This window comes from Mytilus galloprovincialis, chromosome 9, assembly GCF_965363235.1.
Source record: "Mytilus galloprovincialis chromosome 9, xbMytGall1.hap1.1, whole genome shotgun sequence".
Taxonomy (NCBI): Eukaryota; Metazoa; Mollusca; class Bivalvia; order Mytilida; family Mytilidae; genus Mytilus; species Mytilus galloprovincialis.
Genome location: NC_134846.1, coordinates 75,915,303 through 75,933,880, shown reverse-complemented (window position 1 = coordinate 75,933,880; position 18,578 = coordinate 75,915,303).

The following is an 18,578-nucleotide window of genomic DNA, read 5'->3' as shown; positions in this document are numbered from 1 at the left end:
CAATTTTCAGAAAATAACAGGGGACAACATGATATTTTGGGGGGGTTGACCATTTAAATTATAATATTTTATTAGAAGAAATATTAAAAAGAATGTTTAATTGGTTGCAGTTGGTGCATTATATACTCTAGTTAATACTGTAACTTAAAATTTTCCAAAAAGATACCTGAATAAAAAAATAATTGCTGGTAAAGTGTGGGACATGGAAATTAGAATTTTTCAGACATTGTCTCAAATAATATATCGTAGGCCTATGCTGTTAACTTTTGATACTTAAAAAAAACTGTCAGTATTTAAAATGCCTATTGACTTTTTCTGCGATTAGTCTATACTCTGTAAATCATCGTTTTCTGTTATCAATTATTAACTTATTCCCAAACCATTTATTTAACGCCAATTAATTTATTCTTTATTCTTTTAAATCGGATTTAATTTATCTATAATTATTTCATTTTTGCTCATTTTTATTTTCTTTATTTACAAATCTTGAATTATGAAGATGCACGTACAACTTTGTCAATTTATATATTTTTTTTGGTAAATTCATAAGTTCCATAACTTTAATATATTGCAAACTATTCATCAACTTTACAGTGTTTAATTTCTTTTTTATTGACCGTATCTTTACCCTTCATTTTTGAGCTTTCCATTTCAGAGTATGTAGCAACATTTCAGTATCGCCTGCATTCGGAGTATATGTTTCCAAATTGAAACAATATTCCTGGGTTTGTTTTTCCTATCATGATTTCCTCGATAGAGGGTTGCTGCTCACAAGAAAGCTGTTCCAAAAGGTGCAGTTGATATAATCCCTGGTGTAAATTTAAACGACGGACGCAATCACGAGTTGGTTGACCGTTATGAAATATCCGTTTTACAGATGATATCGGATATGTTCCTTAATTACGTCGTAACTACAACCCCGTTCCTTTTTCACCCATGTGACCTACCGAATTAAACTATTTACCGGGTTTGTAATAAGATGAGCAACACGACGGGTGCCCGCTGACATGTGACCGAGCAGCCCTGAGGATCTGCTTACCCTTCCGGAGCATCTGAGAGCACCCCAAGTTTTTGGTGGGGGTTCGTGTTGCTTAGTCTTTAGTTTTCTACGTTGTGTTTTGTGTATTATTATTTGTTTGTTTGTCTTTTTCTTTTTTAGACATGGCGTTGTCATATGAGTTTGAATGTGCCTCTGGTAATTTCCCCCCTCCTTATAATATAATGAAACACATCTGAAAGATATTTTGAATCACACAATTTACAAGTTCGTCTTTCTCTCTGAATATTTGTCCATTTACCTATCTCAATTGGCAATTTATGGATGTTGGGCTTTTAATTTCTAAATCAAGTGAATAAAAGTGTGAGAGGCAAAATGTTTTACGAGATTGAAGCCATTATTCGACTCTTTCTTGGAGAAATTTTCAATTAAGATTCCCCTGTTACTACAAGACGAATATATACTAAACTTGACGCACGGTGATCCATATTTATATAGTTGCCAACTTCGTCGTCATTTCGTTTTTTGAGGTTTTTTTTTGGTCTGCAGCTGGGATAGGATGAGTTGTTACGTCCTGTAGCGAGTCTTGGTGGCTGGGTGTTCTCCTCCTTACTGGTTTGAAGTAGCATATTATAATTGGTCTAGATCTTATTTGAAATGTGCAAATTGAGATTTGTATGAAATTCATGTGTTATATTTTTCATGTTTATATAGAAAATTATTTATGTGTTTTATCATATTGACGGCGGTTAAAAAACAAAACAACACATTGTTTTTGTTTGATTAATTTTTCTCTCTACTTGCCACATAAGAGGAGATAACTTAGATAAAAGGGAAGATAATTCAGATAAGGAATTTACAATATAAAGTGATATAAATTTCCATATTTTACTATAAAGCAAGATAACAAGTCCAGTGGTCCCATTTTGATTTTTCTTATCTTAAAGCATGTTATAAGAGCTATCTCCTCATATTTTATCTTAAAGTTCTATAGTGAAGTTTTGTTTTTATCACACAAAATTGGATATTCCATGCATATAATCTATACAAAATCTGACAATTTTGCACAACCTGTAGCGTGAAAAAAGTCCGGTGACTCATAATTTTTATTGTATTTGGAAAAAAACATGATAAAAACTACATTTTGACAAATTTATTAAAAAACAAACTATATACCGTAAGAATTTACATTTGCCGTCAGGTTTGCCACTTCTTTTTTGCTGATAGTTTGAAATTTTACAACACTCATTGATCCCAAAGGGTTACTGGGAAAAAGAAGTATGGTCACCATGTTGGCCTTCTCCGATCGCCATTAAAACCCTCGCCAAAGTGGGGCGTCCGTTTTGGCTGTGAGGCATGTACAAATTTGCGTTCACGTACGTCCGGTCAGAATGGGAACGTTCAATCCGATAAGTGAAAATAAATAAATAGTCTTTATTTCAAGAGAATAATCCCATTCGTTAAAACAAATCTTGGGGAGAGTCCTCACAATAACGATAACATATTTATTAAGTACAATATATATACAACACTGATATACAATTGATATACAATTATATATAGAGATTAATGAAAAAGCATATTACTTTGCATAATTTATGAAAAATTTGTGAAATTTTGTTTTAAAAGATACAAGTGTATTACTCGACTTTATTTCTTGTGGTATACTGTTCCGTATTTGAGAACCGAAATATGTAAATGTTTATGAAAAAAAAAGAAAAATTTTGGCCTCGGAAGATTTAATAGTTTTTCATCAGCTGAACGTAACTTCCTGATCTTCAATGTTGCCACTTCCTGTTTGACTATAGGTTGAAATTTTACAACACTCATTGCACAAGTAAAATTTTCGCCCAAGTTTCTTGGCTCGTATTGAAGGCTATGATTTGATTTTTGGCTTGCAGCTTGATAAGCTTGAGTTGTGACTATTAAGCAATTTTTACCTCTGCCTGTTAGCCAATATTTGAAATTTTACAAAAATCGTTTTACAAGGAATACCTTACGTAGTTTTCTTGGCTTGAGTGAAAAGAGAATGACCAGTTATATTCTAGTATACTGAATTAATCATTTGCATACATCGACGGAACAATTTGCGTCTATCAGCAGTACGTTCTTGCTTATATTTACTTGGTTACTTGAATTAGACATTAGGGATAAACTGCAATTAACTGTCTGATATCTAAAAATGGAATATGTAGACCAAAATTGGTAGATGATTGAATTTCGTCTTAGAATTATTGCCCTTTATACATGTTTATGAACAAAAGAGTTTTCGGTATAATCTTTAAAAGAATAAAGAATACAGAAAATCTACAATAGCAAATTTTATAAGTAAACACATTGAGATCTTTGTTATTTGTCGTAAGTATTGCGACGACTGCTTAGATTATTTCATTTTTATGATGGGACAAGGGACTTCGAGATTTGTTAAATGATATGATATTTCGACTGAAGAACAAAAAGTCTTGCATTTATATTGAATCAAAAGTTAATTTAAAATATACTTCCAAACAAGAATTTAAAAACTAAAAATTACTTTATTAATTGTAGGTTAATATTTTGTGTTCAGAAATTGTAGGTTAAGCTGATGTATACACATATGGAAATATTAGAAAAAAAACCACCAAATATTTGTTGCGTCGAATAAAACTGACAAAAAACCTCCAAATCATAAATTTGATTTTTTGTATATTGACAGAGAAGAAGGTGATCCTTAGTCGACGGTACATTGCATGTATAAAATGGGGAATGTGTCAAAGAGACAACAACCCGACCATAGAGAATACAACAGGATCAAGTGAAGAAAAAAAATCATAATCGATCTGATATTTCACATCAGATTTGAATTAAAATATGAAAATATGGATTTACTGTAGATTTCAATTTGTATGCACTATTTCTGTACACAAAATATTGAATGACGACTGATTTCAAATGAGATAAAAGTTCTAACCAAACTTCAATTTGAATTTTCGAAGTATTCTATTTCATTTAAAAAGAAAATCAAAATTATCTTGGTTTATATTTTTTTGTGACTTTTTAATTTGAGATTATAAATGGATGTTTTTTTAAACTGCAAAGCCAAAAATAACCTTTTCATTGTCAGTTCTTTTTGCCCCTTGAAATCGGCACGGATAGATGATATCGAGAGGTCAACGCCAATTCTTGTGCTTTATACAAGCAGTATCTATACAATGTGTTAGGTTAGGATAAAGTTTTGGCCTGGTAAAACGTTTAAACCCACTGCAATTGTTTGCACCTGTCCCAAGTCAGGAACCTGTTGATCAGTGGTTGTTATTTGTTGATGTGATTCATAAGTGATTCTCGTATCTCGTTTTTAATATAGATTTGACCGTTGGTTTCCCTGTTTGAATGGTTTTACACTTGTCATTTGTGGGATCCTTTTATATAGCTTGCTGTTCAGAGTGAGCCAGGGCTCCGCTTTAAAGACTTTACTTTGACCTATGATGGTTTACTTTTTGTGACTTGGATGAGAGTTGTCTCATTGACACACATCGTCTCAAATCTATATTTTGAGGTTAAAGTCATAAGAAACGAGTGACCGGTGAAAAATAATGTTCTTCCAATTCTTGAACCAATGCATACAAACATCATAAACTTAGTCTTCTGTACACGAATTTATCATTTTTTTCGCATAAATATCGTATTATCGTCAATTTTTTTTTTCAATCGGTCAGTGTTGTTGTGAAAATATGGTAGGTAATTAAAGTTCGTGTTTTGAAGCCGAAGTTTAACGATTGTCACCTGTTTGTCAACAATCAACAAAAGTCAACAAAAAAGCATGGCAATTGAGCACGTGTTTAACATGTAAATTCAGATAATAGTTTATTTTAAGGACATCCATGCGTATTGCGATCAGCGGATTTTTACGAGATTGTTCACACTGAGGTCACTTTGCATACGGAAAATATGTTGGGTGAATTGCTTCCTGGAAGGAAGTTATCAAAATAAAGTAAACTTCTTCTAAATATGAATAAATTAAAGAAGTTTCTTCAGAAAAAAGTATATGTACATAAGTTTTATAATGAAAACTATCCATTGAGTTATAAAAAAAAACATATGCATTATTTTTTTTATGACTTAATTAAACTAGTTTTTATTTAATAACTGTTATAGCTCCACTTTTAAAGGGGCATTAACTACGATTACTTTTTGGTTTCAAAGATATATAAAAGCGGACTTCAAGAATCCAATTGCACGTGCTCGCTAATTATTTATATTCATATTTTTGTTTATACCGTATGCAGTCTTCGGAGGTCATATCGTAGATTGATTAGATGTGTGCAGCCTTGTCTTAAAAAATCATAACAATGAATACAGGTAACGATTAAAATTGTACGGTCACTTTCAGTTCTATTTTGTGACGCATTTAATGTAAAAATAAATCTGACATTCAATATAATGTGAATAAAAAGAGAAGATTGAGAAAAATCCAAAAGATAGTAACAACAAAACAAAACAAAAAACATCTAGAGTGCAACATACGGTCTTTACCATTCTATTCAACATTCGTACAAGTCTCAGTTTTATACGATACGATGCGAGCTTTAAAAGAATATATAATTGTATTAAAAAAAAAAATCTAATCGTGTTTGTTGTTTCAATTGCATATATCCTACATCTCCTTTCATTCACAGCTTGTACTTTTATGAAGAAAAGCTCGTTTAATTTACCACCAATGATTAAAACTGATCTGATGTCTGTAAAAGTATTGAATGTTTGGTTTTTATAGAATAGTTCAATTAATTATCACGTGACCTTGTGTTTGAAGCTTCACACTGAATCTTATTTATATTTGATTATTCCGCTGTGCTGTTGTAACAGAAAAAAGTCGAAAATAAACCAAAGAAAATGAAGAAAGATTCAGGATGAACGTTTCCAGCGAAACAGATGGAAAGCAGAATCAATACATCATATCTATATTTGATGCCTACCATTTTACTTTCATAATACGAATGTGAAAGCAACACGATTTTGTGATAGGAAAAACATTATCTTTGATTACTTTTATTTATGACCTCAAGTAGACGTTTTATTGTATAACGTACTATCTATCTTCCAGCAAGTTAAGATTACATTTCCTATTTTAGTAATAATATGGAATTTATCATAGGCTATCTGGACATTTAATGTCATAAAATACGAAAATTTCATAACATATTTCACGTGTTCGAAGGTTTACCCTGGCAGTATTATACCGTAAATAACAAGATCATCCACAAAGATGACATATTAAGCACGTGTGTTTGATTGGGATCATGTTATATATATATATATATAAATATATATATATATATATATATATAAATGTAGTGTAAAACAAATACGACTAAGGAATCAAGAAAAATGTACCAAAAATACGCCAATCAGCCATTTGAAAAGGAACTTTCTGTTTTGAATGTTCCTCGGAGTTCAGTATTTTGTTATTTTACTTTTTTCATATCTTACCTGTTGCCTCGGTGGAGCTACTGAAAAGAAAATTTCAACCAAATTATGTTTTACCTTTATATTCAACTATTGCTGGAACCAATTTACTGAAAAGACGAACAAGTTTGTTCAGGCAAATCAACACACAATCTGTAGAGAAACAGTTATAATCCTCCCGAAAAGCGAATGACTTTAATTTTAGTTCTATTCAAATAATTGTTTAGAATAAATTTATGAATCAACATAAGACGCATTATAATTTGTTTTGCCTTTGTGATGTTTAGGGTATAGAACTATTAAATGAACCTCCGTCTGACAGTAAAACAATGCTTCGATTAGTTTGAGAGGTTTCTTTTATGCAGGCCAGTCAAGTAAGGTAACACCGGAGAATTAAATACAGTACAAACAGAGGGTTGTTTTGGTAAATGTTATAACACGCTCTTTCTCAAAATGAACAAACTGCCTTCCTTTATATACGTCGCAGAATTTTTTTTTTTTTTTTTTTTTTTACTTTAATCTTGAAATTGATAACGATAAAGACGGACCGTATTAAAATTTGAAATAATTAATTTAAAGGATTTAATATTTGTTATTCCAAGCTAATATTATTATCTAAATGGAATCATCGTTTGCACTGTATTTAATTTACAAGTTTTGCATTTAATTTTCCTGGAAAATTGTCAATAGTTTGATAACTTGTAGAAACAAAAACAACTTAGCTGACGTGTTGTATTGGATATTATTAACGTTATTTAATTGTACGTTCGTATAAAATTCCTTCTTCAGTTTTAATATCCTCCAATTTAATATCTCATTCTAGTTCATAGAATCTTAGCCACATATTTGTTAAATGATAATTTGATTTAAGATTACGGACTTGCCATTTTGAATTCTCCTCATTCCTTATTCAACTGTACATAAGGCACGAATCCAACGTGCAATTATTTTGACAAGTCACAAAATAAACATGGAAACAAATGTTTTTGCAAACCAAAATATTTCTAAAAACATTTTTATATCTTCAAAGTTAAAGTCATTAAGAAACCTCAAATTAAAAAAAAATATGCATATGTTTTTTATAACTAAATGGATAGTTTTCTTTATACAACTTATGTACATATATATACTTTTTTTCTGAGGAAAAATCTTTAATTTGACTATCCACATTTAGAAGAATTTACTTATTTTTAATTGCTTCCTTCCAGGGAAGCAATTCGCCGACATATTTTCCGTATGCATAGTGACCTGAGCGTAACCCTCCTCATAAAAATCCGGTGGTCGCAATACGCATGGATCTGTCATTAAAATAAACAATTCTCTGATTGCATATGTACATGTTAAACACGTGCTCAATACTCATGTTTTATGTTATTTGTTTACTATAAGGTGACAATCGGTAAACCTCGGCTTCAAAACACGGTATTTAATGGACAGCCATATTTGTTAAATCATAACAGACAGAGGGAGAAAAAATTGATGATTATACGTTATATTTGAGCAAAAAATGAGAAAATCGTTCACAGAGGACTAAGTTTATGATATGTACATGCATTGGTTCAAGAATTGGATAAACATTTTTTTTCACCACTCACTCGTTTCATATGCCTTTAATAAATTATGCAATTATGTAATTGAAGCGACCACATGCATAAATGAAATCAAATATTTGAAGAAAATAACCAATTTAATCAACTTTCAACTTTTATTTGATCATTAAGACACTATACACACGTGTAACAAGACACATACAATATTTACATATATACAAACAATACAAAACAATGGTGGGTATAACAAAGGAGAATCAAGAAATGAAGTGCAATTTTTGTCAAACAAGAGAAGGAACCAAAGAGAAAGTGGTTTCGTCAAAAGAGCTTCATATATTTTGATTGATGGATTGTTTGTTTGTTGCTTTACGCCGCATTAGCACAACAAGGCTATACCGCGGCGAGTATATATTTTGAAAAAAAAAAATGTTTGCGAGAATAACACACGTTAATTTTAACCCACTAGTGTGTAGAATGAGAAAAGAATTAGGTGTAGTTAAAATAAAACATTATGCATTAAAGATCATATGTTTAGTAGTAAAATTCTGAGCTATATGTCAAAAATACCTAAAATAAATAGCCAAATTCATCTACAGTCAACTTTGCCTGAGGGAGTTGAAACCTTAGTTTCTTAATAATTTCAAAATTTATAAACGGACAATTTTAGGAAAGTTTTTTAAATCATGTCAGTGCCAAAGTACTGACTACTGAGCTGATGATACCCTCGGGGACTGAGAGTTCACCAGCAGAGGTAGAAGTTGCGTCGGAAACTGTTTTCTATTAACCTTTAATATGGCGTAATCATATATGCATGAAGAGGTCAGTATTTCATATAGCAAAGGTTTGCATTATATGGTATTTTCCGATTGATCAAAAACTTATTTATTGACAATTGTCTCGTTTGTTATATTTTGGAAGGGCTTTGTGGGCGGGAATGGACGTAAAGGTTATGTCTGTGTACCTTATATAACGAGTAAAAACAACTTTTTATTACTTGATCTCATAAATATGACTGTGTTTTGTCTCGTAAAGACATTATAACCTTGAATAACCTTGGATACACTTTTATCTTATTTATTTTCACTTGTTTTTAAGAATATTGAAGTTGATATTTTAAACATTTAACATTTGAAAACATGTTTACTTTGAGAGAGAAATTTTATGTACCATACATAACCTTTGGGGGTTTCGAGCTGAAATCAATATTGGTTTAATTCAATTGATAACTTAATGCGCATGTATTAAATGATTTTGACTACATAGACATGCACATTATTTTCTTGAGTGATCTTGTCTGGTCAGATCTTGTACCATCATATATTCCGTCAGCAATAAAGTGACAATTATCACTGTGGTAAACCATTAGGTTTTTACAGCTGGTCAATCATAATTTTTTTCTCTTCGGCAAATCTACTAAATAAGCAAATTAGCGGAATTGGTAGAGGGACACACGTAGGGAAACAACACTAAATGAACGATAAACGATCTCACTTATTACAAACTTCACAGTTTACACATTTGAAAGGCAATATACATACACATATAAGATACTGTTACCAACTACATGGAAATAAACTTGTGATAGATATCAAGATTGAAATTTTGTATGTGCGTAATACGTGCGTTTCGTCTACAAAAGACTCATCAGTGGCGATGGAATAAAATAAAGATACAAAGTCAAAATAAAGTACGAAGAACATTGAGGATCATTCTTCTAAAAGTTTTGTTAAATACAACGAAGGTAAACGATTCCTGAGGTAGAAAACAAAATATTTCAACAAATCAAAGTTTTGTTAACTGTTAATTCATAATTATGACTATTTCAATAATAATTCATGACAACACAGAATTGCTGACTATACTAGACCGAAGATATCATCGGGGAATAAAAAATCCACCAGCAGTGTCTTCTACCAAGTGGATGTAAATAAAGTCATCAAAGATATCGGGATTGAAATTTAGTATTTGCGCCAGGTGCACGTTGTGTCTTCAAAAAATCATCAGTGACGCTCGAATAAAAGAGGAAACTTTCCCTAAAGGGTGTTAAAGTTGATAAATTGTATTATTTCAGTTAAAATCAAATAAGAGTATTGTTAGAAAGACCGTTAAGAAAATGTTTACAAGGGAACACTATTTGTTATATCGACAAAAGCAGAAGACAATTAAGAAATCAGTGCATTTTGCTTGTGATTGTGTTTTATATGACGTATTTGATGTTTTTCCTGGAAATGTATGCATTTTGTAAACACACAAGTAACAAAGAAATCAGATATCCTAGTCTAATGTCAAAGTAACAGTCCTGGAAAGAGTTCAGGAAACAATACAACATTTAACCAAATACGCAAATTTAAGATGATGTTTACTTTATTACATGATTTCTTAATCGAAACAAAATGGTTACGTTTGGAGGAGGTGTTTTACAACAAACGATCATCATTTCCAAGGGAACCAACTGTGCTCCTGTTCTTGTAGACATTTTTTCTTTATCCAAATTAGTCAGACTTCATAGAGAAGCTTCTTAAGAAGAATGAAACAAATCTATCATTATCCTGTAACTTCACTTTCCGCATTAAAGATAATGTCTATGTATCCCACTCATCGAACTCGAAATACATAAACAAACAGATACATTTAAGACTGCCTCATATCTCGAAATTACAACTAGAAATTGACAATTATAGTTAGTTTAGGATGAAAGTTTACTTAAAAAAAGATGATTAAGGCTTCCTCTTGGTGAACTTTCCATATCTACGCGTGCATATATAGTATGGTACTTGTGACTTTAAACCATGAAAACATATGTGTTTTTTGTCAGTTGACGAAAAACAAAATGCATATTTGTTAAACAAAAATATTTTGTAGTCGACTTTCACAACACGAAAACGCATACATATTACGCGATAAAAATTTTGAGAGATTTCCATCATCGATACGACCAATATTTCCCCAGTCTCAATTTTTAAGTGTCGGTTTTGTCAATCTCTTCAAATACTTTGCTGGCGATTTTAATCAATTGGTGGTGTCAAATATTTATACAATTTTATTGAATTTATTTAAAATGTGTCTAGACGTGTAGAAAAATTTAAAAATAAAACGATGATCCCTCTTATCATGATTTATTTGAATTAAATGAGTTTGTTGACGTCTTCTTGACTTCGTTCGTCTTTCATATACTGTATAGCATGATAATAAGATATAGGATTTTCTCGTCCTCTTAAAAATGTTACAACTTTAAATATGCAAAGAGGTATGGAGTTCCCCGCAATATCACAAATAACGTCCACACACAGTGATTTTTATTGATCGGGCTTGAATACCCATACTTTAATTTTATTCCATATTTTTAGTATTCAAAGAGTAAAAATAAGAACAATACCGAACAACTCTGAAAATTCTAAACAGAAAGTCCCTAGGCAAATAGCAAAATGAAAAGCTCAAACATATCAATTAAATGGATAACAACTCTCATGTTCCTGACTTGGTACAGACGTTATCTTTATATGACGGGCGTATACAATTCCTCCTTCAATTTATATCTCGTCCAGTTTTATATCTCATTCATATAATCTTAGCCACATGTTTGTTAAACGATAATTTGATTTTAAGATTACGGACTTGCCGTTTTGAATTTTCATCGGCGTTCGGTATTTTGGTTATTTTATTTTCAAATATAGCGTGATTATTGACTGAAATTTATAACTCCACACCGTGGTGCAAAGCAAAAAAAATGGTACTTTAAAAGATTTTCTGTTTGGCATATTTTGCTGTGAAAATGGGTGCATTATACTTTATTTACTTTGAGACCCTTGATTCATTTCAGATTGAGTATGTAAGTCTTTGTTAAGATTGTTTTCAGATAAACGATAGGTTTTTAATCATGTTTTGATTTGAGATCAGAGCTAGTTTTTTTGTCATGCTTGGTTTTGAGTTTTGTATTTTATTTTCTTGTAAAATAGTCAACAGTTTGATAAATTGTAGCAACAAAACAAATCAAGATGACGTATGGTATTGAACTATATCACAGGTGATTAAATTGCTCGGATCCAATGTGAATTATCTTGAAAATTCACAAAATAAACACGGAAACAAATGTTATTGCAAACCAAAATATTTCAATACACGTTATTATGATTTCAAGTTGATAAACTATGCAATTATGTAATTGAAAAGACCAGATGCATAAATGAAATCAAATATTTGAAGAAACATAACGAAGTTAATCAAGTGAATGTTTTACCAAACAATGAGAAGGTCTTAGGTACTAAAGAGAAAGTTGCTTCATCAATTTTGAAAGAAAGGTTTGTGGGGAAAACAAACGTTATTTTTAAGGAAACTCCAACCCCAATAACAAAAATCAGGTGTAATTATAATATGCCATTTTGCTTGACAGATCTTATGTTTAGTTCTAAAATTCTGGATGGTTTGATGGCTGAACAAATTTCTAAACAATTTGCTGCTTTCAATTTATTTCGAATTTTATAAGTTTTTTATTTCCAAATTCTTACTGTCATTCGTGGTATTAGTATGTCTGATACTTAGCGAAAAAGAAAAGGTTAACAGTAAATTATGATTACCGGAAAACATGCTTTTTTATCGATATTATAACCTCAATCGGTACACTAGAAGTTGCGTAGGAAACTGTGATTTATTTTAACCTTAAATGAGGCGTAACATACATGCACGAAGAGGTCAGCATTTCATACGGTAAAGGTTTGCATTATAAAGTATTTTCTGATAGAACAAAAAATATTTATTGAAAATGATCTCGCTTCTCAGATTTTAATTGTGTTTTGTGGGCTGAAATTAATTGTCTTGGTATCCTATATAATGAGTAAACACAAAGTTTATTATTCAATCTCATAAATATGATTGTGTTGTGTCTCGTAAAGCCATTGATTATAACCATTATGAGAAATTTTGATATTATCTATTGTCGATTGTTATTTACGAATATTGACATTTTCACAAACTTTTTTTAATAATTTTTGAGTCATACTAATGGGGCTTCGGACGCATGGTATTTATGTCCTGTTAATTTCATTTTTTTTAACCATGTTCGATTCGGATACAACAGATTGCATTTGGTATATAAACACAACTTTTGAATATATAACATTTCAATGGATGACAGGGTCAGTCACATACTGACTATTCGCCTATCAAAAATTGGACTCTTGCTCAACAGCTCTTTGATGGGTCCATCTTATATCCAATTTGGCTCACTTTGCTTATATGTTTTTCTCTTCCTTATTATCCATTTAATAATCACCACCGGACGACTTGGAAACAAAAATAAATGTATCAATTTAAATCATTTTTTCTTATATTTTGAAAGTCAAATTGCACCTACCATATCCTTTGTGATTTTCGAGCTAAAATCAATATTGGTAAAATGCTATTGATAATTTAATACGCTAGTATTAAATGATTTTGACTACACAGCCATTGACATTATTTTCTTGAGTGATCTTGTCTGGTCAGATCTTGTACAATCATATATTCCATCAGCAATAGGGTGACAATTATCACTGTGGTAAACCATTAGGTTCTTACAGCTGGTCAATCATAATCTTTTTCTCTCCGGCACTTCTACTAAATAAGCAAATTAGTGGAATTGGTACAGGGACAAACGTTGGAAAACAACATTTAAACAACGATAAACGATCTCACTTATTACCGACTTCACAGTTTAATCATTTAAAAGGAATTATACATACACATATAAAATAATGTTACTAAATAATTGGAAATTGGTGCAGGAAAAAACTTTGGAAAACAACAAATAATGAACAATAAACGATCTCACTTATTATCGACAGTTTGACGACATGCAAGAATTATAAAAGGCAATACAAGACATACATATATAATCGTGTTTTAAGAAGTTTATCAAAAAGTAAAATCACAAAAATACTGAACTCAAAAAGGAAAGTCCCTAATCAAATTTCAATATCTAAAGCTCAAAAACATCAAATGATTAGATAACAACTGTCATATTCCTGAGCGTTGATCCACTTTGCACATTATTTCAGTTCGATCACATGAAAGGAGAACTATAATGTTCCGAAAGATCGTTAAGTAAATTTACAAGGGTACAATATTGTAATACCGACAAAAGCAGGATTCCATCAACAAATTAGTGCAATTTGCTTGTGATTGTGTTTTATATATCGTATCTGATGCATTTCCTAGAAATACATGCATTTAGAAAATACATAAGATGTAGTAACAAATTGATCAGAAATTAAGAAATGTTCTAGTTAATGTCAAGGGAATAGTACAGGAAATAGCACAGGAAACAGCTCAGGAAACCGGAACCGAACTATAAATACAAACAACAACATAAAAATGGAGGTCAACATACATCAATAGAAGCAACGTGTAACACATTCGCCCTTTTTGCTTATATATTTGTATTCATTCAAATACTGCATAGCATGATAATGAGATACACGATTTTCTCGTTATTTTGAAAATTTAACTTAAAATTTTCAAAAAGGTATGCAGGTCCCCACAGTACCACAAATAACGTCCACACACAGCAATACTTGATCGCTTGAATGCCCATACTTTAATTTCATTCCATATCTATCGTATTTAAACAGTAAAATAACAACAATACTGAACTACTAGGAAAATTCTAAACAAAAAGTCCCTAAGCGAATTGAAAAATGAAAACTCATACGAATCAAACTAATGGATAACAACTGTCATATTCCTGACTCGGTACTTGGTACTTGCAGAAAATAGTCGATTAAACCTGGTTTGATAGCTAGATAAACCTCTCACTTATATGACGGTCGTATAAAATTTCTCCTTCAATTTATATCTTCAAAAATTGTATATCTCGTTCTAGTTCGTAGAATTAAGATTACGGAATTGCCGTTTTGAATTTTCCTCGGCGATCTGTATTTTTGTTATTTTATATTTTGATATGGCGTTATTATTGAAAGAAAGTAATATTAATAGTGGTGCAAAGCAAAACAAAATGGTAATTTAAAAAGGTCTGCTTTTTGGCATATCTTGCTGTGAAAATGGATTTCATTATACTTTATTTACTTTGAAACCCTTTATCATACAGTATTTGTTTCATTTCAGATTTAGTTATTAAGTCTTAGTAAGGATAATTTTTAGATAGGCAATATGTTTTTAATCATGCTTTGATTTGAGATCAGGGCTCGGTGTTTTGGTCATGTTTGAGTTTTGTATTCAATTTTCTTGTAAAATAGTCAACAGTTTGATAAATTGTAGCAACAAAACCAATCAAGCTGACGTATGGTATTAACAGTCCGGAATGCGGTTCGATAAAATTGCTCCCCTTGTTTATTTTGCTCTCCTGTCAAATCATGTTATTTCGCTACCTCTAATGGTAGACGCTACAACGATGGGTGTCGTCAAGAAAGGTACGATTAATGGAATCAGCTAGGAATTAGACGATCACCATCGGTATAGGTGAGTTGTTTAATAGTTGTTGCTTTGGGATAAATGCATGTTTTGGATTAATTCATAATCAGGAAAAGCTGGAAAGGAAAGAAACGTGTTACTACGTGAACCCGGTAAGGCCGGGACGAATTTAAAAAAAAATCTAGAGACGATCGTTCTGAGTGTGCCACCTACACATTCAAACGTGTACACAAACACAGTATTCCCTATCTATGTAATGTGTTTTCATAATTATGTGATATAGGGCAAAAAAAGGTAGCAGTTTTTTGTGTCTTGTTGTTAAGCATTTCCAGGGGAAATAATGTTATTTTTCACGGTGTGTTTGATAGATTTGTTACATTGTAACATTACATAATACACACTCATAAATGGATTAAAATAGCCTACCACACTCAATTAATTGAATTTCAATTATTCTATTTACCGTAGTGCTATTATATAAGACTTCGGGGGTTCATATCACTTATATTCAACGTTTTTATATCGGATTTTTTTTTCTATTGATGTTGAACGGTTCATAGTGAAAAAAATCCGACAAAACCGTTGAATATAATTGGTATGAACCTCAGAAGTCTTATATATTGTCCTTTAATATAAAACCGGAGGTTCATATCATTTACATTCAACATTTTTTATCGAATTTTTGTTTACTATCAGTGTTCAACGGTTCAACATTGGTAGGGCCAAATAAAAAAGTATGTGTGGTTCCAGTTACATCTGAAAAAAAGTTAGGTAGGTAGGTAGGGATTTTTTTTTATTTTAAGGTTTTTTTACACATGTTTGTTAGATATGTTGAAAATACAGACAAATGTTTAGTACTTATATTCAATTTTTTCAATTCATTAGTTCAAGATACAGCTCTGAAGAATATGCAATAACCTAACATTGATAATTTAGATATAAACAACAAATTCAGTACATTTTTCAAACAAGTGAAGACCAATGAAAACATTTGATATGATTTGAAAACATGGCCAATTAAGTAGGATCTTGTGGTTTCATACTCGTAGAAAGACTAAGACATAAATGATAATTCAACATTTTTGATTTATATTTTTCTTTATTTCATATTCTAGTATATTTAATAACATTTTTTGATGCATCTGATGTATAAATCCAGTGGCAGATCCGGGAAACAGCTCTTAGTTACGATCCGTTTGTACGGGGAACATGTGGTTGCAACCCCCTCTTTAATTGCCTATTCGATTTTTTGTTTGCAGTGTCGAAAAGGGAGATATACAGCAGTTTTATCAAGAAGTTATGTGAAATTTCTGCTACACATCTGACAGACAGGAAATATTCTGAAGTACACGTGTCGACCAGTGGCATAGAACCGAGAAAAGAGGTTTTAAAGTACCAGATGCTTATCTGAGATTCTAATTTGAACTAAAGAAAGCAATGTATAAAGATATGTAGGAGAAATAATCTATATGAATAAAGTTATGCCACAAAAGGAACTTGTTTTTTTATATACAGAATTTGTCAAACGTATCCACAACAGAAGAGATGAGAATGCATCCTTCATAGTCTTGTAATACTGATGGTAATAATTTATATAATTTCTGAGATGATATAGCAGTGCCATTGGTTTCCCCTTTCCCCCTTTTCAAAGAACTTGATCATCTGAACTCTTTATTTTTTAAATTGGAGCCCTGTTAAGTTAAAGAACAGTTAAAAGAGCATATGCTTAATTTTCGTTATCTTTTAAAGTCATCATTTTTTTAAAAATAAAACAGGTTGTTCATTCTACATAAAATTTGCCAGTCAACCGTAAATGTTAACACCAAAAAAGGTCTTTAGTATATTCATTTTTCAACTTACAAAATATGTCAAAGGTTTAAGCATCCCAAATATTACCATGTGACTTGAGTTTTTGATTTGTCAATATCAAGCTCAATATTTTCCATAACATCATAATAGTTCCGTTTTATCATTAAAACAACAAAGGACTAATTCTTGTACAAAACTGTAACATATTATCAAAGACTGTCTGGTAAGTACAATTTTAACCCAAAGAGGGGGGGGGGCTTTCGTCGGAAAAGTATGTTTGATTAAACATAGGGAATCACTGAAGAGACTGGATCGAGCTCCCCTTAGCTCAGTTAGCGCCCCCTCTCCTAATGTAAAATTCTGGATTCGCCACTGAATATTGGTTTGAACAGTGCGATGGAAGTCTTCAAATGTATATATAAAAAAAAGATAATGAAAGTCTGTGCTGGTTATTTACATACGGGAACGAATATTTAACTTCAAATTGTGAAAAAAGAGTGAGGGGTAAGATTCATTCAAAAAAATATCGTCTGACTCAAAATTCGTTCGAAAAAATATTTTTGTCAGGCAAAATTTAAAACCAAAAAAAATATATATATATCAAGATTCTAAAACCTTATAGTGTTAAGTTTTGAAAGAACAAAATATTTGATTGATGTAGGCGGACAATAAATGTGCCCATTCAAATGCATTGATCTGCCAAAAAGGGGGGGTTCCAACCCCCGGACCCCTGGATCCGCCAATGGCAAGATCAATAAATGATGTTTAAAAATAATTCCGAACGACAAGTGGTAAACACAAGCATAAGGAATACAACGATATAAATCTATGCTACCCCAAAAACTCAACTTCAAAATGGTCAACCAATCCTGGTTACTGTATAACTGAGGTGTAACAAAATGTGTAACAAAACTTTTTTTAAATAATACAGAAAATACAACTGTCGGTGTAATTGTAATTGTTTAAGAAAAAACATGTCAAACATGCAAATATTATTAAAAAAAATAGTTTTAAATCACTTAAAAGTCATGTGATATTACATATATAGGACGGGTGTGTTCGATGCGTAAATTAATTAAAAAAAACCCCGTCATATAACATCCAACTTTGAAATGCGTTCAAATGACAAATTTAGGTGTGCCACTTTGGGAATGGTCTTAAATTCATTTCTCAATTTTTGTTATTTTTCTTAGATTTTTTCTATGTCGGGCAAAAAAAAGTAGCAGTTTATAAAGAGACCCCCTAAATGACGTAACAACTTGACTTATGGTCGTTTTAAAAACGATTGTTTGCAAGTTGCATTGTTAACAATTGTACAATTTGAAAATTAAACAACGTGAATGCAAATATTAATAATGAATTTACGGAAAGTAACT